The following is a 20,124-nucleotide window of genomic DNA, read 5'->3' on the forward strand; positions in this document are numbered from 1 at the left end:
GATATATACAGGACATTCCATCCACAAACAGCAGATTACACTTTCTTCTCAAGTGCTCACGGAACATTCTCCAGGATAGATCACATCTTGGGTCACAAATCAAGCCTCAGTAAATTTAAGAAAATTGAAATCATATCAAACATCTTTTCTGACCACACTGCTATGAGATTAAAAATGAATACAGGGAAAAAAAACATAAAAAGCACAAACACATGGAATCTAAACAATATGTTACTAAATAACCAAGAGATCACTGAAGACATCAAAGAGGAAATCAAAGAAAACCTAGAGACAAATGACAATGAAAACACAATGATCAAAAACCTATGGGATGCAGCAAAAGCAGTTCTAAGAGGGAAGTTTATAGCTATACAAGTCTACCTTAAGAAACAAGAAAAATCTCAAATAAACAATCTAACCTTGCACCTAAGGGAACTAGAGAAAGAAGAACAAACAAAACCCAAACTTAGTAGAAGGAAAGAAATCATAAAGATCAGAGCAGAAATAAATTAAATACAAAAAGACAGAACAATAGCAAAGATCAATAAAACTAAAAGCGGGTTCTTTGAGAAGATCAACAACATTTATAAACCATTAGCCAGACTCATCAAGAAAAAGAGGGAGAGGACTCAAATCAATGAAATTAGAAATGAAAAAGGAGAAGTTATGACAGACACCACAGAAATAAAAAGCATCCTAAGAGACTACCACAAGAAACTCTATACCAATAAAATGGGCAACATGGAAGAAATGGACAAATTCTTACAAAGGTATAAGCTTCCAAGACTGAACCAGGAAGAAATAGAAAATATGAACAGACCAATCACAAGTAATGAAACTGAAACTGGATGAAAAATCTTCCAACAAACAGAAGTCCAGGACCAGATGGCTTCACAGGTGAATTCTATCAAACGTTTAGAGAAGAGCTAACACCCATCCTTCTCAAACTCTTCCAGAAAATTGTAGAGGAAGGAACACTCCCAAACTCATTATATGAGGCCACCATCACCCTGATACCCAAACCAGACAAAGATACTACAAAAAAAGAAAATTACAGAGCAATATCACTGATGAATACAGATGCAAAAACCCTCAACAAAATGCTAGCAAACAGAATCCAACAACACATTAAAAGGATCATACAGGAGGAGCCGGAGGAAGATGGCGGAAGAGTAAGACGCGGAGATCACCTTCCGCCCCACAGATACATCAGAAATTCATCTACACGTGGAACAACTCCAACAGAACACCTACTGAACGCTGACAGAAGACCTCAGACTCCCCAAAAGGCAAGAAACTCCCCACATACCTGGGTAGGTCAAAAGAAAAAAAGAATAAACAGAGACAATAGGATATGGACGGGACCTGCACCAGTGGGAGGGAGCCGTGAAGGAGGGAAGGTTTCTACACACTACAAGCCCCTTCGAGGGCGGAGACTGCAGGTGGCGGAGGGGGAAAGCTTCGGAGTAGCGGAGGAGAGCACAGCAACAGGGGTGCGGAGGGCAAAGCGGAGAGATTTTGGCACAGAGGATCGGTGCCCTCAGGCACACACCAGCCCGAGAGACTTGTCTGCTCGGCCGCCAGGGCGGGCGGGGCTGGGAGCTGAGGCTCGGGTATCGGCTTTCAGTCGGAGCGCAGGGAGAGGTCTGGGGCTGGCCGCAGGAAGAGACCCTGAAGGGGTTAGTGCTAGCCCGGAGGGAGTCCGGGGAAAGGGTCTGGAGCTACCGGAGAGGCAAGAGACTTTTTTCCCTTTTGTTGCCTGGTGCGCGAGGAGAGGGCATTCCCCTCCCTCCCCTCTGCCTGAGTGAGCCAGAGCCCCCGAATCAGCGGCTCCTTTAAACCCGTCCTGTCTGAGCGAAGAACGGACGCCCTCCGGAGACCTACGCGCAGAGGCGGGGCCAGGTCCAAGGCTGAGACCCGGGAGCTGTGAGAGCAGAGACAGGGAAATCTCTCTGTGCAGCCTCCGAGGCAGCGGATTAAAGCTCCACGGTCCATTTGATGTGCCCTGCGTCTGTGGAGTGCATGAATGGACAGCGAATCATCCCAAATTGAGGAAGTGGACCTTGAGGACAAGATTTAAGACTTTCCCCCCCCTTTTTTCCCTCTTTTTACAACGAATTATCTCAAATTAAGGAGGTGGACTTAGCAAGATTTCAGACTTTTCGCCCTTTTCCTCTTTTTACAACGAATTATCCCAAATCGAGGAGGTGGACTTGGAGAGCAAGATTTTTGATTTTTCCCCCTGCTCTCTTTTTGTGAATGTGTATGTGTAATCTTCTGTGTAAGATTCTCTCTGTATAGCTTTGCTTCCACCATATGTCCCAGGGTTCTTTCGGTCCGTGTTTTTTTTCAATAATTACTTTTTAATTTTAATAACGCTACTATATTTCATACTTTATTCTATTGTACTTTACCTGCTCTTTCTTTTTTTCCTCCCTTCCCTTCCTCCCTCCCTCCCTCCGCTCCTCCTTTCCTTCTTTCTTTTTCTTTCCTCCATCCCTCCCTCCCTCCCACCCTTCTTCTTTCCACTTTCTTTTTCTTTCCTTCCTCCCTCCCTCCCTCCCTCCTGTCTTTCTTTCTTTCTTTCCTTCCTCCCTCCCTCCCTCTCTTCTTCCATTCACTCTTCCTTTTGCTTTCATTCCTCCCTCCCTCCCTCCTTTCTTGCCTTTCTTTCCATCCTTCCTCCCTCCCTCCTTTCTTTCTTTCTTCCTTACTTCCCTTCTTCCTTTCTTTCAATCTCTCTTTCTTTCTTCTACTAATTATTTCTTTCTACTTTTTCTCACTGTTATTCTGAGCCGGGTGGATGAAAGGCTCTTGGTGCTGCAGCCAGGAGTTAGTGCTGTGCCTCTGAAGTGGGAGAGCCAACTTCAGGACACGGGTCCACAAGAGACCTCCCAGCTCCACATAATATCAAGCAGCGAAAATCTCCCAGGGATCTCCATCTCAACACCAGCACCCAGCTTCAGTCAACGACCAGCAAGCTACAGTGCTGGTCACCCTATGCCAAGCAACTAGCAAGGCAGGAACACAACCCCACCCATTAGCAGAGAGGATACCTAAAAACATAATAAAGCCACAGGCACCCCAAAACACACCACCAGACGTGGACCTGTCCACCAGAAAGACAAGATCGAGCTTCAACCACCAGAACACAGGCATTAGTCCCTCCACCAGGAAGCCTACACAACCTACTGAAACAACCTTAGCCACGGGGGACAGACACCAAAAACAACGGGAACTACGAATCTGCAGCCTGCAAAAAGGAGACCCCAAACACAGTAACATAAGCAAAATGAGAAAGCAGAAAAACACACAGCAGGTGAAGGAGCAAGATAAAAACGTACCAGACCTAACAAATGAAGAGGTAATAGGCAGTCTACCTGAAAAAGAATTCAGAATAATGATAGTAAAGCTGATCCAAGATTCTATTTCCCAGATCCAAAATCTTGGAAATAGAATAGACAATATGCAAGAAACAGTTAACAAGGACCTAGAAGAACTAAAGATGAATCAAGCATCGATTAAAAACACAATAAATGAAATGAAAAATACTCTAGATGGGATCAATAGCAGAATAACTGAGGCAGAAGAACGGATAAGTGAGGTGGAAGATAAAATAGTGGAAATAACTGATGCAGAGAAAAATAAAGAAAAAAGAATGAAAAGAACAGAGGACAGTCTCAGAGACCTCTGGGACAACATTAAACGCACCAACATTCGAATTATAGGGGTTCCAGAAGAAGAAGAGAAAAAGAAAGGGACTGAGAAAATATTTGAAGAGATTATAGTTGAAAACTTCCCTAATATGGGAAAGGAAATAGTTAATCAAGTCCAGGAGGCACAGAGAGTCCCATACAGAATAAATCCAAGAAGAAATACACCAAGACACATATTAATCAAACTGTCAAAAATTAAACACAAAGAAATCATATTAAAAGCAGCAAGGGAAAAACAACAAATAACACACAAGGGAATCCCCATCAGGTTAACAGCTGATCTCTCAGCAGAAACTCTACAAGCCAGAAGGGAGTGGCAGGACATAATTAAAGTGATGAAGGAGAGAAACCTGCAACCAAGATTACTCTACCCAGCAAGGATCTCATTCAGATTTGATGGAGAAATTAAAACCTTTACAGACAAGCAAAAGCTGAGAGAGTTCAGCACCACCAAACCAGCTTTACAACAAATGCTAAAGGAACTTCTCTAGGCAAGAAACACAACAGAAGGACTATACCTACAATAACGAACCCAACGCCATTAAGGAAATGGGAATAGGAACATACATATCAATAATTACCTTAAATGTAAATGGACTAAATGCTCCCACCAAAAGACACAGAGTGGCTGAATGGATACAAAAACAAGAACCATATATATGCTGTCTACAAGAGACCCACTTCAGACCTAGAGACACATACAGATTGAAAGTAAGGGGATGGAAAAAGATATTCCATGCAAATGGAAATCAAAAGAAAGCTGGAGTAGCAATTCTTATATCAGACAAAATAGACTTTAAAATAAAGACTATTAGAAGAGACAAAGAAGGACACTACATAACGATAAAGGGATCGATTCAAGAAGAAGATATAACAATTGTAAATATTTATGCACCCAACATAGGAGCACCTCAATACATAAGGCAAATACTAACAGCCATAAAAGGAGAAATCGATGGTAACACACTCATAGTAGGGGACTTTAACACCCCACTTTCACCAATGGACAGATCATCCAAAATGAAAATAAATAAGGAAACACAAGCTTTAAATGATACATTAAACAAGATGGACTTAATTGATATTTATAGGACATTCCACCCAAAAACAACAGAATACACATTTTTCTCAAGTGCTCATGGAACATTCTCCAGGATAGATCATATCTTGGGTCACAAATCAAGCCTTGGTAAATTTAAGAAAATTGAAATTGTATCAAGTATCTTTTCCGACCACAATGCTATGAGACTAGACATCAATTACAGGAAAAGATCTGTAAAAAATACAAACACATGGAGGCTAAACAATACACTACTCAATAATGAAGTGATCACTGAAGAAATCAAAGAGGAAATTAAGAAATACTTAGAAACAAATGACAATGGAGACACGACGACCCAAAACCTATGGGACACAGCAAAAGCAGTTCTAAGGGGGAAGTTTATAGCAATACAATCCCACCTTAAGAAACAGGAAACATTTCGAGTAAACAACCTGACCCTGCACCTAAAGCAATTAGAGAAAGAAGAACAAAAAACCCCCAAAGTTAGCAGAAGGAAAGAAATCATAAAGATCAGATCAGAAATAAATGAAAAAGAAATGAAGGAAACGATAGCAAAGATCAACCAAACTAAAAGCTGGTTCTTTGAGAAGATAAACAAAATTGACAAACCATTAGCCAGACTCATCAAGAAAAGAAGGGAGAAGACTCAAATCAGTAGAATTAGAAATGAAAAAGGAGAAGTAACAACTGACACTGCAGAAATACAAAAGATCATGAGAGATTACTATAAGCAACTCTATTCCAATAAAATGGACAACCTGGAAGAAATGGACAAATTCTTAGAAATGCACAACCTACCAAGACTGACTCAGGAAGAAATAGAAAATATGAATAGACCAATCACAAGCACTGAAATTGAAACTGTGATTAAAAATCTTCCATCAAACAAAAGCCCAGGACCAGATGGCTTCACAGGCGAATTCTATCAAACATTTAGAGAAGAGCTAACACCCATCCTTCTCAAACTCTTCCAAACAATTTCAAAGGAAGGAACACTCCCAAACTCATTCTATGAGGCCACCATCACCTTGATACCAAAACCAGGCAAGGATGTCACAAAGAAAGAAAACTACAGGCCAATATCACTGATGAACATAGATGCAAAAATCCTCAACAAAATACTAGCAAACAGAATCCAACAGCACATTAAAAGGATCATACACCATGATCAAGTGGGGTTTATTCCAGGAATGCAAGGATTCTTCAATATACGCAAATCAATCAATGTGATACACCATATTAACAAGTTGAAGGAGAAAAACCATATGATCATCTCAATAGATGCAGAGAAAGCTTTCGACAAAATTCAACACCCATTTATGATAAAAACCCTGCAGAAAGTAGGCATAGAGGGAACTTTCCTCAACATAATAAAGGCCATATATGACAAACCCACAGCCAACATTGTCCTCAATGGTGAAAAACTGAAACCATTTCCACTAAGATCAGGAACAAGACAAGGCTGCCCACTCTCACCACTCTTATTCAACCTAGTTTTGGAAGTTTTAGCCACAGCAATCAGAGAAGAAAAGGAAATAAAAGGAATCCAAATTGGAAAAGAAGAAGTAAAGCTGTCACTGTTTGCAGATGACATGATACTATACATAGAGAATCCTAAAGATGCTACCGAAAAACTACTAGAGCTAATCAATGAATTTGGTAAAGTAGCAGGATACAAAATTAATGCACAGAAATCTCTGGCATTCCTGTACACTAATGATGAAAAATCTGAAAATGAAATCAAGAAAACACTCCCATTTACCATTGCAACAAAAAGAATAAAATATCTAGGAATAAACCTACCTAAGGAGACAAAAGACCTGTATGCAGAAAATTATAAGACACTGATGAAAGAAATTAAAGATGATATAAATAGATGGAGAGATATACCATGCTCCTGGATTGGAAGAATCAATATTGTGAAAATGACTCTACTACCCAAAGCAATCTACAGATTCAATGCAATCCCTATCAAACTACCACTGGCATTTTTCACAGAAGTAGAACAAAAAATTTCAAAATTTGTTTGGAAAAACAAAAGACCCCGAATAGCCAAAGCAATCTTGAGAACGAAAAACGGAGCTGGAGGAATCAGGCTGCCTGACTTCAGACTATACTACAAAGCTACAGTAATTAAGACAGTGTGGTACTGGCATAAAAACAGAAAGATAGATCAGTGGATCAGGATAGAAAGCCCAGAGATAAACCCACGCACATATGGCCAACTTATCTTTGATAAAGGAGGCAGGAATGTACAGTGGAGAAAGGACAGCCTCTTCAATAAGTGGTGCTGGGAAAACTGGACAGGGACATGTAAAAGTATGAGATTAGATCATTCCCTAACACCATACACAAAAATAAGCTCAAAATGGATTAAAGACCTAAATGTAAGGCCAGAAACAATCAAACTCTTAGAGGAAAACATAGGTAGAACACTCTATGACATAAATCACAGCAAGATCCTTTTGGACCCACCTCCTAGAGAAATGGAACTAAAAACAAAGATAAACAAATGGGACCTAATGAAACTTCAAAGCTTTTCCCCAGCAAAGGAAACCATAAACAAGACGAAAAGACAGCCCTCAGAATGGGAGAAAATATTTGCAAATGAAGCAACTGACAAAGGATTAATCTCCAAAATTTATAAACAGCTCATGCAGCTCAATAGCAAAAAAACAAACAACCCAATCCAAAAATGGGCAGAAGACTTAAATTGGCATTTCTCCAAAGAAGATATACAGACTGCCAACAAACACATGAAAGAATGCTCAACATCATTAATCATTAGAGAAATACAAATCAAAACTACAATGAGATATCATCTCACACCAGTCAGAATGGCCATCATCAAGAAATCTAGAAACAATAAATGCTGGAGAGGGTGTGGAGAAAAGGGAACACTCTTGCACTGCTGGTAGGAGTGTGAATTGGTACAGCCACTATGGAGAACAGTATGGAGGTTCCTTAAAAAACTAAAAATAGAACTACCATATGACCCAGCAATCCCACTACTAGGCATATACCCTGAGAAAACCATAATTCAAAAAGAGACATGTACCAAAATGTTCATTGCAGCTCTATTCACAATAGCCCGGAGCTGGAAACAACCTAAGTGTCCATCATCAGATGAATGGATAAAGAAGATGTGGCACATATATACAATGGAATATTACTCAGCCATAAAAAGAAACGAAACTGAGCTATTTGTAATGAGGTGGATAGACCTAGAGTCTGTCATACAGAGTGAAGTAAGTCAGAAAGAGAAAGACAAATACCGTATGCTACACATATATATGGAATTAAAAAAAAATGTCATGAAGAACCTAGGGGTAAAACGGGAATAAAGACAGAGACCTACTTGAGAATGGACTTGAGGATATGGGGAAGGGGAAGGGTAAGCTGTGACAAAGGGAAAGAGAGGCATGGACATATATACACTACCAAACGTAAGGTAGATAGATAGTGGGAAGGAGCCGCAGAGCACAGGGAGATCAGCTCGGTGCTTTGTGACCGCCTGGAGGGGTGGGATGGGGAGGGTGGGAGGGAGGGAGATGCATGAGGGAGGGGATGTGGGAACAGATGTATATGTATGACTGATTCACTTTGTCATAAAGCAGAAACTAATAAAAAAAAATAAATAAATAAATTAAAAAAAAAAAAAAAAAGGATCATACACCATGATCAAGTGGGATTTACCCCAAGGATGCAAGGTTTCTTCAATATACACAAATCAATCAAGGTGACACACCATATTAACAAATTGAAGAATAAAAACCATATGATCATCTCAATAGATGCAGAAAAAGCTTTTGACAAAATTCAACACCTATTTATGATAAAAACTATCCAGAAAGCGGGCATAGAGGGAACCTACCTCAACACAGTAAAGGCCATATATGACAAACCCATAGCAAACATCATTCTCAATGGTGAAAAACTGAAAGCATTTCCTCTAAGATCAGGAACAGGACAAGGATGTCCACTCTCGCCACTATTATTCAATATAGTTTTGGAAGTCCTAACCACAGCAAACAGAAAAGAAAAAGAAATAAAAGGAATACAAATTGGAAAAGAAGAAGTAAAACTGTCACTGTTTGCAGATGACATGATACGATGCATAGAGAATCCTAAAGATGCCACCAGAAAACTACTAGAGCTAATTAATGAATTTGGTAAAGTTGCAGGATACAAAATTAATACACAGAAATCGCCTGCATTCCTATACACTAATGATGCAAAATCTGAAAGAGAAATTAAGGATACACTCCCATTTACCACTGCAACAAAAAGAATAAAATACCTAGGAATAAACCTACCTAGGGAGACAAAAGACCAATATGCAGAAAACTATAAGACACTGATGAGGGAAATTAAAGATGATACCAACAGATGGAGAGATATACCATGTTCTTGGAATCAAAGAATCAATTTTGTGAAAATGACTCTACTACCCAAAGCAATCTACAGATTCAGTGCAATCCCTATCAAATTACCAATGGCATTTTTTACAGAACTAGAACAAAATATCTTAAATCTTGTATGGAGACACAAAAGACCCAGAATAGCCAAAGCAGTCTTGAGGGATAAAAGTGGAGTTGGAGGAAACAGACTCCCTGACTTCAGACTATACTACAAAGCTACAGTAATCAAGACAATATGGTACTGGCACAAAAACAGAAATATAGATCAATGGAACAAATAGAAAGCCCAGAGATAAACCCACGCACCTATGGTCAACTAATCTATGACAAAGGAGGCAAGGATATACAATGGAGAAAAGACAGTCTCTTCAATAAGTAGTGCTGGGAAAACTGGACAGATACATGTAAAAGAATGAAATTAGAACACATCTTAACACCATTCACAAAAATAAACTCAAAATGGATTAGAGACCTAAATGTAATACCAGACACTATAAAACTCTTAGAGGAGGGCCTCCCTGGTGGCGCAGTGGTTGAGAGTCCGCCTGCCGATGCAGGGGATACGGGTTCGTGCCCCGGTCTGGGAGGATCCCATATGCCGCGGAGCGGCTGGGCCCGTGAGCCATGGCCGCTGAGCCTGCGCGTCCGGAGCCTGTGCTCCGCAACGGGAGAGGCCACAACAGTGAGAGGCCCGCGTACCACAAAAAAAAAAAAAAACTCTTAGAGGAAAACATAGGAAGAACACACTTTGACATAAATCACAGCAAGATCTTTTTTGATCCATCCCCTAGAGTAATGGAAATAAAAACAAAAATAAACAAATGGGACCTAATGAAACTTAAAAGCTTTTGCACAGCAAAGGAAACCATAAACAAGATGAAAAGACACCCCTCAGGATGGGAGAAAGTATTTGTAAATGAATCAATGGACAAAGAATTAATCTCCAAAATATATAAACAGCTCATGCAGCTCAATGTTACCAAAATAAACAACCCAATCCAAAAATGGGCTGAAGACCTAAATAGACATTTCTCCAAAGAAGACATACAGATGGCCAAGAAGCACATGAAAACTGCTCAACATCACTAATTATTAGAGAAATGCAAATCAAAACTACAATGAGGTATCACCTCACACCAGTTAGAATGGGCATCATCAGAAAATCTACAAACAGGAAATGCTGGAGAGGGTGTGGAGAAAAGGGAACTCTCTTGCCCTCTTGGTGGGAATGTAAGTTGATATAGCCACTATGGAGAACAGTATGGAGGTTCCTTAAAAAACTACAAATAAAACTACCATATGACCCAGCAATCCCACTACTGTGCCTATACTCAGAGAAAACCATAATTTAAAAAGGCACATGCATCCCAATGTTCATTGCAGCACTATTTACAATAGCCAGGTCATGGAAGCAACCTAAATGCCCATTGACAGATGAATGGATAAAGAAGATGTGGTACATATATACAATGGAATATTACTCAGCTATAAAAAGGAGCAAAATTGGGTCATTTGTAGAGATGTGTATGGATCTAGAGACTGTCATACAGAGTGAAGTAAGTCAGAAAGAGAAAAACAAATATCATATATTAATGCATATATGTGGAACCTAGGAAAATGATATAGATGAACCAGTTTTCAGGGTAGAAATTGAGACACAGATGTAGAGAAGAAACGTTCTATAATGGACACCAAGGGGGGAAAGCGGTAGGGTGGTGGGGATGGTGATGTGATGAATTGGGAGATTGGGATTGACATGTATACACTGATGTGTATAAAATGGATGACTAATAAAACATTTTTAATTAAAATAAATAAAAATAAATTATACAGTTTCAGAGTAAGGTGGAAGAGAATGACAGAGGTAGGTCATGCTTTAGATAAATTAATCACAGGGTTTTTTTTAAGGAGTTGAGATTTAAGCTGGCCCTGACCAATGAGCAGTAATGAGGCATGCAAGGCTCTATGGGAAGATGGTTCCAGGCAGAGAAGACAACATGGGACTAAGCAAGAGATCCAGTGGGACAGGCCAAAACAGAGTGGTACAAGGAGCAGGGTGACTGGTCATAGTACTTACCTAGTTTGTGTTGAGCCACCTGATAGGGGAAAGAAATTTGGAAAGAATTTCTATTTTGAAGGAAATGATCTAGCTACTTAAACAGGATTATGTACAGCTCAGAGGAAGAGCATTGAGGAAAAATTGATACCATGAAAGCTGGGTAAATTCTTCCTACACAGGTAAAAATCAACCCTTGAGATGTGGGTAAAACTGAGCTGACTGATGAAGTCCAGCAGCTGCTGAGAAGAAATGTGAAGACCTTGAAGCAGGAGGGCTCTGACAAGTTGAACTTTGGAGTCCACTGGCTTTCAGAATTGAGGGTCAGGTGACCTTATTCTATGGGGTGAAGGTAGAAAGTGATTGCTTCCTTCTTTGCTTAAGCTGCCATACTGGAAATGTACTAGAAGACTGGACTCTTTATAAGCTTTAGCCACAGCACGTCAGAATAAATTTTTATAAAGAAGAAAAGGAAAATTACCAATCCAATGCTTTTTGTTCTGCAGTAGGCAGATGAGAATAACCCAAAGTCCTCAAGTGTTCATGGTCACTTAGGGTCCCATGATAAGCAGAAATCTCAACATCATTTAATTAATACCCCTACCTGCACTCTGATGATGACAGTTCTCACTCTTGGCTCCTGAGGTCACTGCAGGGCTTTGAGATTCTGCCAGAGGAAACTGCTGAGTAGACTCGGATGATGGAGACTATGAATCCATAGTAAGGCTTGCTTGCTGCTCTCCGTGTTATGTGGAATGCTTTCAGATTTCTCTTCTCTTTTGGACGCTATGGCTAAAGGGTAGGGTTGACTCTCTTTTTCCAATGTGTTTTTTGCCATCTTCCCTTTCAGAAATATAATGTCTTATGCTTCCTCTCTGATATTCTAGTCTATTCTCCAAAACTGTGAACTTTTCTTTGAGCATGAATTGCTTTCTACCTCTCAGGAATGAGGACTACTTCCCACTCTTTGCTCCTATCTCTGGCTGGTACATGATCTGGCCCAGGGTCTTCTTCCTGTACTTCCACAGACCCCTTTTCTTCTTGGATATCCTGGAAGTGGAGAGGTTCTCTCTTGACCTCCCCATGGAGTAAGGCTTCCAGTAGCATCAGTACAAGGTCAACAAAAGACATACTAACCTTTGAAGCCATAGACCTGCCTCTTATGATTGATTCCCTTTTATCTCCTGTGTTTCTCATAGCTCTTGTCTACTCAGTCTAGAGACAAAACTCTGCCTGTTATTGGACTCAAGTAAAACTTACTTCAGCCCCGCCTTGTGGTCCTTAGTCAAACTTAAAGGAAAGTTGGTTTGGCAGATATTAAACTGGCTCACCAAATCTGTTTCCCTTTCTTCCTGGTTACACATCTAGATCACATTTCCCAGATTCCTCTACAGTTACTTGTCGCCATGTGTCTGAGTTCTATGCAGTAGAATGTGGCCCACGAAGATTTCCCATGAGCTATCTTCCACTTTATTTTTTCCCTATCTATTAGCTAGATGGAGAGGATTCGAAGAACTAAGATGGGGACTCATGAGATGAAGGAGTCTGGGTCTCAACATCCAGGAGAATCCAGTGGACTTTATATGAATTAGAAATATATTTTTGTATTTTGGGGCTACTGAAATTATAGGGGTTGTTTTTTATAGTAGCTAACATTACTTATCCTAGGTAATACAGTTGGTCACATCCTTTTCACAAGGTACTGTCCCACCCAGACACAATGCATTCTCCTAAACTCCTCCCGGATCACCAGACCGTATTATTGGGTCTTTGGCTCACTCCCAAGAGGCATGGAGTCTAATTAAGAACACATGTATAAGAAGCTGAGGACCCTCTTAACCACACCAGATCCCTGATAGCTAATATTTAGTGAGCACTGACTGTTAAGAAAAGCAGATTTAATATGAAGCTAATAAAGCTTAAGCTTGAGGCCTCTCACATACATGGAGCTTTCCCAAGGCCTTGAAAGTGGCCTTAGCATGTTCACGTATTTAAGTGTTTTCATAAAATCTGCAAAAGCAAAATGGTTTAATTTTTTTTAAAATTTGTGGGAGGGTATATTTAAATAAACTTCAGGCCCCACCAAATCTAGACATAGCCTCGAGGCTGAGTGTCTAACATATATTTTCAAATGTCATCCTCACAGCCATTAAATAATAGGTACTATTATTTTATGGAGAAGAAATCTGATGCATGAAGATTTTAAGTCACTTGCCCCAAGTCACGCAGCTCTGATTTTCTAGAACCAGAATTCAGGCACAGGCTCTAAAGCCCAAGCCTGTTGCCACCCTCATGGTGTCGCTAGCCCGCCCATGGGTCACATGCATGTGGTCCAGGGAATCAAACCAGGAAGCATGAAGCAATAGCAGCAGTGTTTAGTATATTTCTCTTGGCCCCTCTGAATGACTTCCTTTGGACTCACCCTAATTTCTTCAGTCCCGGATAAGAAGAGCTGGAGAGTTTTTTCTTCAGGGCTCCATTAAAGTGTTCATTTCATACAACAAGAAACACATAGGATTTAGCATTGGAAGATGTGAGTTTTAGACTAAGGAAACAATGGGACATAATGGCACAGATTTTGCCAAGAGATTGATGTACATAGCAGCAAGCAACTGGATCAAACGAACAACTACGGGCTGTCAAAGGCAGTGGAACATCTTCAAAGCTCATTACTACCTCAGCTTCCACATGGTGCAAAAGAAGTGGAAGACGTGGAGGATAAAGAGGCAGGCTCAGAAAGGGGGTTAAAACGCGTAACTCCAGATGAGCCTTCAGGGCCAGCAATGCCGTGAGGATTGTGGGTGCACACCCAGCTGTTACCTATATGGTGGTTTGATTCCCAACTAATACGCCAGCTGGTGGAGTATTATTTCCTTGTTGACTTTTTTGCTGCCACCTGGGGAGTCTTGGTAACTGTAAACAAAGATTTAGAACACTAATAAAGTGTCAGGCGCCAATGCAGTTTACTCTGTAGTAAAATCAAGTAAGCTGTGGATGAGCAGCTGGCTTGGGGGATCCCAGCCACAAGGGCTGGTGGGGAGTAGGAGTCCAGGAGCAGGGAGGTGGGGTGAGAGAAAGGGATCTGATTGCTGCAACCTGTCAGTTCAGAGCCCGACTTGGACTCAGGCACTTGGAGTAGATGCTGTTGCATGGGCAGGGCCCCCAGCCCCCGGCTGCTTTCAGTGTTGGCTGCTAAGGGCTCACAGAGGCCTCCTTCCCCAAAAATTGCCCTTAACTGATGCCTAGGAGGTTATACCCCTATACCCCCCACCAGGAGAAGCCTATAGCAATGACTGACTGACGCAGGGGTACAAAAGTCCAGCCCCCTTGCCTTAAGGAGGGGACGATTGTGTCTCCAGAGCCTTTCATGGATCAGGCCAAGTTTAGATTTTGCCAGAGCACACATCTTTGCTTGCCTTCTTTCCCTGTCTTGTCTTCTTTCCTCCCTTAGAGGCTTCTCCTAAGCATCCTTCCTCAATATACCCTGGGCACCTGATTTTTCCTGTCCTGGGCTCTGCTTCTGGGGAATCCGACCTAAGACACAGTGAGGGTTTTAGGCCTCCAGTTGCCACAGCTAAGCCTGGCAGGAAGTGGGCAGGGCTTTGAAACAGGAAGTCCCCAGAGATGTGCATTTAGGGCACATCCTCCTGCTAGGTATATATGTAGGGAATGGCAGGTAGAAATTGAAGACACATTTTGAGAAACAAGTGTCAGGTCCCGGGAGAAACGAGTCAGCAGAGGATGGATGTCAGGGCCCTAACCTGGAAAGTAAAACTGGCGCACATAGCAAGAAAACCAAAGACTATCCCAGTGCTAGAGCCTGGGTCAGCAAAGCCAGGGTAGAAAATGCTATGACTTGTAGGATCCATGGAGGTTCAGGACTCATATGTGGCTCATCAAATCCTTCATCTCTTGGTAGCAAGACCCAGCTACTTAGTAGCCTTGTGAATTGGGGCAAGTTAATTTTCTTTTCTAAACCTCAATTTCTTCATTTGTAAAATGGCATACAGCATGCACTAAAATGGTAAATATTTTATTATATACCTATTATTCTAAGCCACAGTGAGTAATGGAATTTTTGCCTGCTACGGGGCAGACCTGGATTTCTACATAGGGCCTATCTGTAGATCCAGACTTGGAAAGTAAAGGAAAATAAAACTATAATGGCCACATCAACTCAAAAGGCCATGATGTTGCTTGTATGGCTACCCATGGTCCTGCATCTTAAGGCCTAGAGCTCTGTGGTGCCATTTTTGCATCTTCAGAACCAGTCTTAAAAGCACTTACACTTATTTTAAGGGAATGGAAAAATCTAGTTTCTGCAAATATGCAGTTTATTCTATTGGCTTTAGTGTTATAAAATTGGAAGGGCATAGGATTTAGCCTTAAAAGATGTGAGTTATAGTTGTTGCTCTGACTCATATAAACTTTGTGACCTTGGGTGGGTCACTTAACTTCCCAGAGACTTAGTTTCTACATCTGTAAATGGGTTTATTACTTTTGAGCTTTTCAATATACAATGATATTTTCTGTTGGCTTCACAGGTTTTTGATATATGTATTTTAAAACCTTAAGTAGGATGGTAGGTTTTTCATTTTGCCTTGTGATTTTGATAGTATTCTTTCTTTATAATTCAAGGCATAGTGTTAGCCATTCAAACTAACACTGTTATGTGTTAGTTCCTTTCATTACTGTTCTTTTTGTTACTATGTTATGTCTCTCTTTATGCTTTTTAGCTTGAATTCAACACAATTGTTATATCAGCTTTCTTTTAGTTAGTAATTGTCTTTTGTGTTTTTTCTATTTTCAACATTTCTGGACAATTGTGTTTTATATGTATCTATTGTAAACCACAGATGGTTGGATTTTTAAAAATCTGGCCTGATAATCTTGTTCCTATAGGCCACTTGAATTCCTTTACATTTATTTTGATTACTGCTATATTCATACTTAGTTATATGATCTTATTTTATGTTTTAGATTTATCATGCTCTTTATTTGCCTCTTTTTCCACTTTTCTTCTTTCTGTTTGATAGTTTCAAAATTTTCACATATTTACTTAAGTATAAAATTTTATGACAGAGTTTAAGTTATTCAGTATCTCTACCCTCCTCCCAAATAACCCAAGAACTTAATATGCTTTAATTACACAATGAACACCTCCCCCTTCTATATTTTCCTTGACATTATTTGAATTGTATCTAGTTATGTGGAAAAATACCATTCTTTTTTAAAGAGTCAATAGTAAATTAAATTTATCAACATATTTCACCAAATTCTACACTAAGTATTGTTTCTATATTTCACTCCAACCCATCTCTCAAGATGTTTTCTCCTTCTGCCTAAAATTATTTAGTAGTTATTTTAGTGAGGATCTGTGTGTAATAATCCCTCCAATTATTTCCATTTCATCTAGAGTGAATTTATTTCCAGCTGTTGATTTTTTTTTTTTTTTTTTTTTTTTTTTTTTTTTGCGGTACACGGGCCTCTCACTGTTGTGGCCTCTCCTGCTGCGGAGCACGGGCTCTGGACGCGCAGGCTCAGCGGCCATGGCTCACGGCCCAGCCGCTCCACAGCATGTGGGATACTCCTGGACTGGGGCACAAACCCGTGTCCCTTGCATCGGCAGGCGGACTCTCAACCACTGTGCCACCAGGGAAGCCCACCAGTTGTTGATTTTGTTGCTGTCTTTCTTAACATTATTTTCTCATATGTTTTGGAATTTTGTTACTGAATGGAGACAGAGAGGTTGCACGCTTTTTCTCTCTCTCTTCTACCCCTTGTTTCACAGTCCTGCATATTTATATTTGATTTCTTCCACCACCTCCCAAGAACAGTAATTCCAAAACCAGGTCTTATATTGGTAGTTCAGGGCTAGCAACCTACACTGATATTGGAGTCATTACATATTCAGCAACCAAGTCAGCAGACTGCTAAGCCTAAGTCCAAGATGAAAGATTTCATTTCTTACAGCTTCCCTGCTACACAGCTTTATATAAATGGTAGCTCAGATAGTGGTTTTAAGAGCTTATTTCAGCATCCTTTAATGTATGAGGAAACCTCAAACTTGCTTCTGATCTCAAACAGTGAGTTTGAAGAGTGAGCCTCTTACTTCCTTTGTGAAATTTTTAGTCTTGTTACCCATAGGAACTCAGATTTCTCCATTGGCTTCTGGATCTGGAGTTCAGTGAGTCTGTAAACTCAATCCCAATTACTCCTCTATTCAATTCCATTTCTGGCTTTCACAGATGTTTATCTCAGTTTTTAGAGTGGCCATATTGTCTAAAAGTCTTCTTTTTAGATGTCATGTTTTGCATTAGTCAGCTATTGCTGCATAATACAGTTACCCCTGAAAAGTGAGTGGTTTACTACAATAGTTGTTTACTCTCATTCACATGTCTGGGCTTTGCCTGGGGTTTGGCTAATCTGGGATGGGCTTGGCTGGGCAACTCTGCTTCACTCTGCAGGAAGTGAGATGGGAGAATAAAAATTTTGGCTTCTTTATCCTCTTGCTATCCAGTCTCCTGTTTGTGTCCCTTCCCCCCACACCCTGCCATATAGCCAAGTTCAGTGGTAGCCAAAGAACTAGGATACCATTGATGAGTCCATAAATGTCAGTCCCCTAGGGCACAGAGCTGGTTAGAGAAGGTGAGATGGGCAACAAAGAATACCGAGTACATATCGTAGGGAAGTCATAGGCAGTTTGTAACTCACTGGGAGACACAGGGCATGTGCAAACAGAAAACCAAGAACCATGAGTCTCAAAAAGGTGTGATTCCCCCAAGAGAGATTTTTGGAAAATCACTTTTTTGGCGCTTCTGGAAATTGGCAACTCTTGGCTTAGACTGGGGGATACAGAGGCAGAGGAGACTCAGTATCTTCAAGTGGGAAAATCCTGTTGCCTTTGAAAACTGTCTTGCACTCAAAGAAATATGATACCCTTTGGACTTTTTATCACTTAGGTCTCATTAATCTAGCCTTTTGTACTGAAAAGAATGAAAGGAGGGCAAATTTTTCCATTCAATGGACATTGAAGTGGCAGTCAGGAAAGCTATTGTGTTCCAGCTCTGCCACTGTCAAGTTCTGTGACCTTGGACAGTACATGTGGCTTCCTGAGCCTCTGGTTTCCTCCTGCGGAAAATGAGGCGGTTGAATCAAATGCCTTCACATCTCTGAAAACTCAGTATCTATAGTTTATTGATGGGATGAGTGGCACTTGCAGTTTTGTTTTCTTTTTATTAAAAAGTATTCAACTCTGCCCATGTTCTGGTCTCTTTACTGAATTACTCGAACTAATGGGAATCTTGTGAAAGAACTTTTTATCTTCTATCTTCCTTTCCCTAACTCTTAAATCCATTATTTTCATCTATGCCTCCCAGGCAAAGGAGAGCCAGCCCTGACAGCCACCCAAGGCAAAACATGGTTTGATAAAGATAAAATGAAAAAACTAGATGCCTGTAAATTTAGATCTCCAGCACGGGTACTGATTTCCTGGCCTCATGGACATCCCAGTAATTATCTAGAGTTATGCATAATTTACCTACTTCCATTTTCTAAGAAATTGTCAGCTTTCAGGTCAGAGTTTGATAATTTATTGGTTTGTCCTGTGAAAATAAATTGGGGGCATCTGGGACTGGAGTCTTTAATGTGTGCAGTTGGGGTGGTAGATGTGAAGCTGCCTCCTATTTATAGCTGAGCAAGCTTAATTGTTGCTTTTCAATCTAAATAGAAAGGCTCTGTTTACTGCTGTTTTTAATGTAGCAAGTTGGTGAAAAACCATGCAAGGCCTCTTCAGTAAAGGCAATTCAATAAAAGCATTTTGTCAATAAATTATTATTGCCATCATGAAAACCATGGACAGCCTTTAAATATAAAGCAAGCAACAGCTTGGCTTCTCTCTTTGATGGACTCAGCATAGTGCTTTTAAATTTTCTTAATTCATTCTATTTTTCTCCTGTTTCCATAGAATATTAGAGCTGATAAGGGCATTGTGGATCTTCTTATCTCTAGTCTTCATTTTACAAATGAAAGTCTGAATTCCCTGTGCAGGGTTGGGACATGATTGTGTCTAGAATCATTAAAAAAAATCATCTGGGAAATCAGAAAATCAACCCGCATTCTATGTGTGCCTAGTTGGAAGAGGATTGTGCTATACGCCAAACCTGTATTTCGGGAGTTCTCTTTTACAAAGCTCTTAAAAGTTTTCTACCAAGAGTATCATTTTATCTTCAGTTTCCTGGGAATTGAGCAACATTGTATAAGGAATCAACCCAGAAGGAGGTTCTCTGTGTGGGAAGGTAGGGATGAGTGGAGGATTATATTTTTCAAAAATGACCACAACAATATTTCCAGGACTACATACTCTTCCAGAACTTTCCATCCTCCATCAGTTCATGTTGCCTTCTCTTGAACATGGACAGTCTATGAATGCCTTGATGAGTAGAATGCAACCAAAGCCATTCTGAGTGACTTTTGAGGCTAGGTCCTAAAAGGCACTATGTTTCCACTTCCTTTCAGGGTGCTTGGAACACAGCCACCATGTTGTGAGGACGCTCAGGCTAGGTGGAGGGACCCTATATAGGTGTTCAACTGAGGTCCCAACTGACAGCTGGCATTGACAAGAAAGTGACTTTGAGCTGCTCCAGCTAATGACAAGTGCAATTGAATGAGCTGTTTCTGTTAGGTCCTGTTGAAACTGCAGATTCTTGAAGAAAATAAATATTGTTGGTTTAAGCCACTACATTTTGACACAATATGTTACACAGCCAAGGAAACTGGAATTTTTTTTCTTTCTTTTATTTTTTTTTACATCTTTATTGGAGTATAATTGCTTTACAATGGTGTGTTAGCTTCTGCTGTGTAACAAAG

The sequence above is a fragment of the Hyperoodon ampullatus genome (assembly GCF_949752795.1).
Source record: "Hyperoodon ampullatus genome assembly, chromosome: 14".
In the NCBI taxonomy this organism is placed as follows: domain Eukaryota; kingdom Metazoa; phylum Chordata; class Mammalia; order Artiodactyla; family Ziphiidae; genus Hyperoodon; species Hyperoodon ampullatus.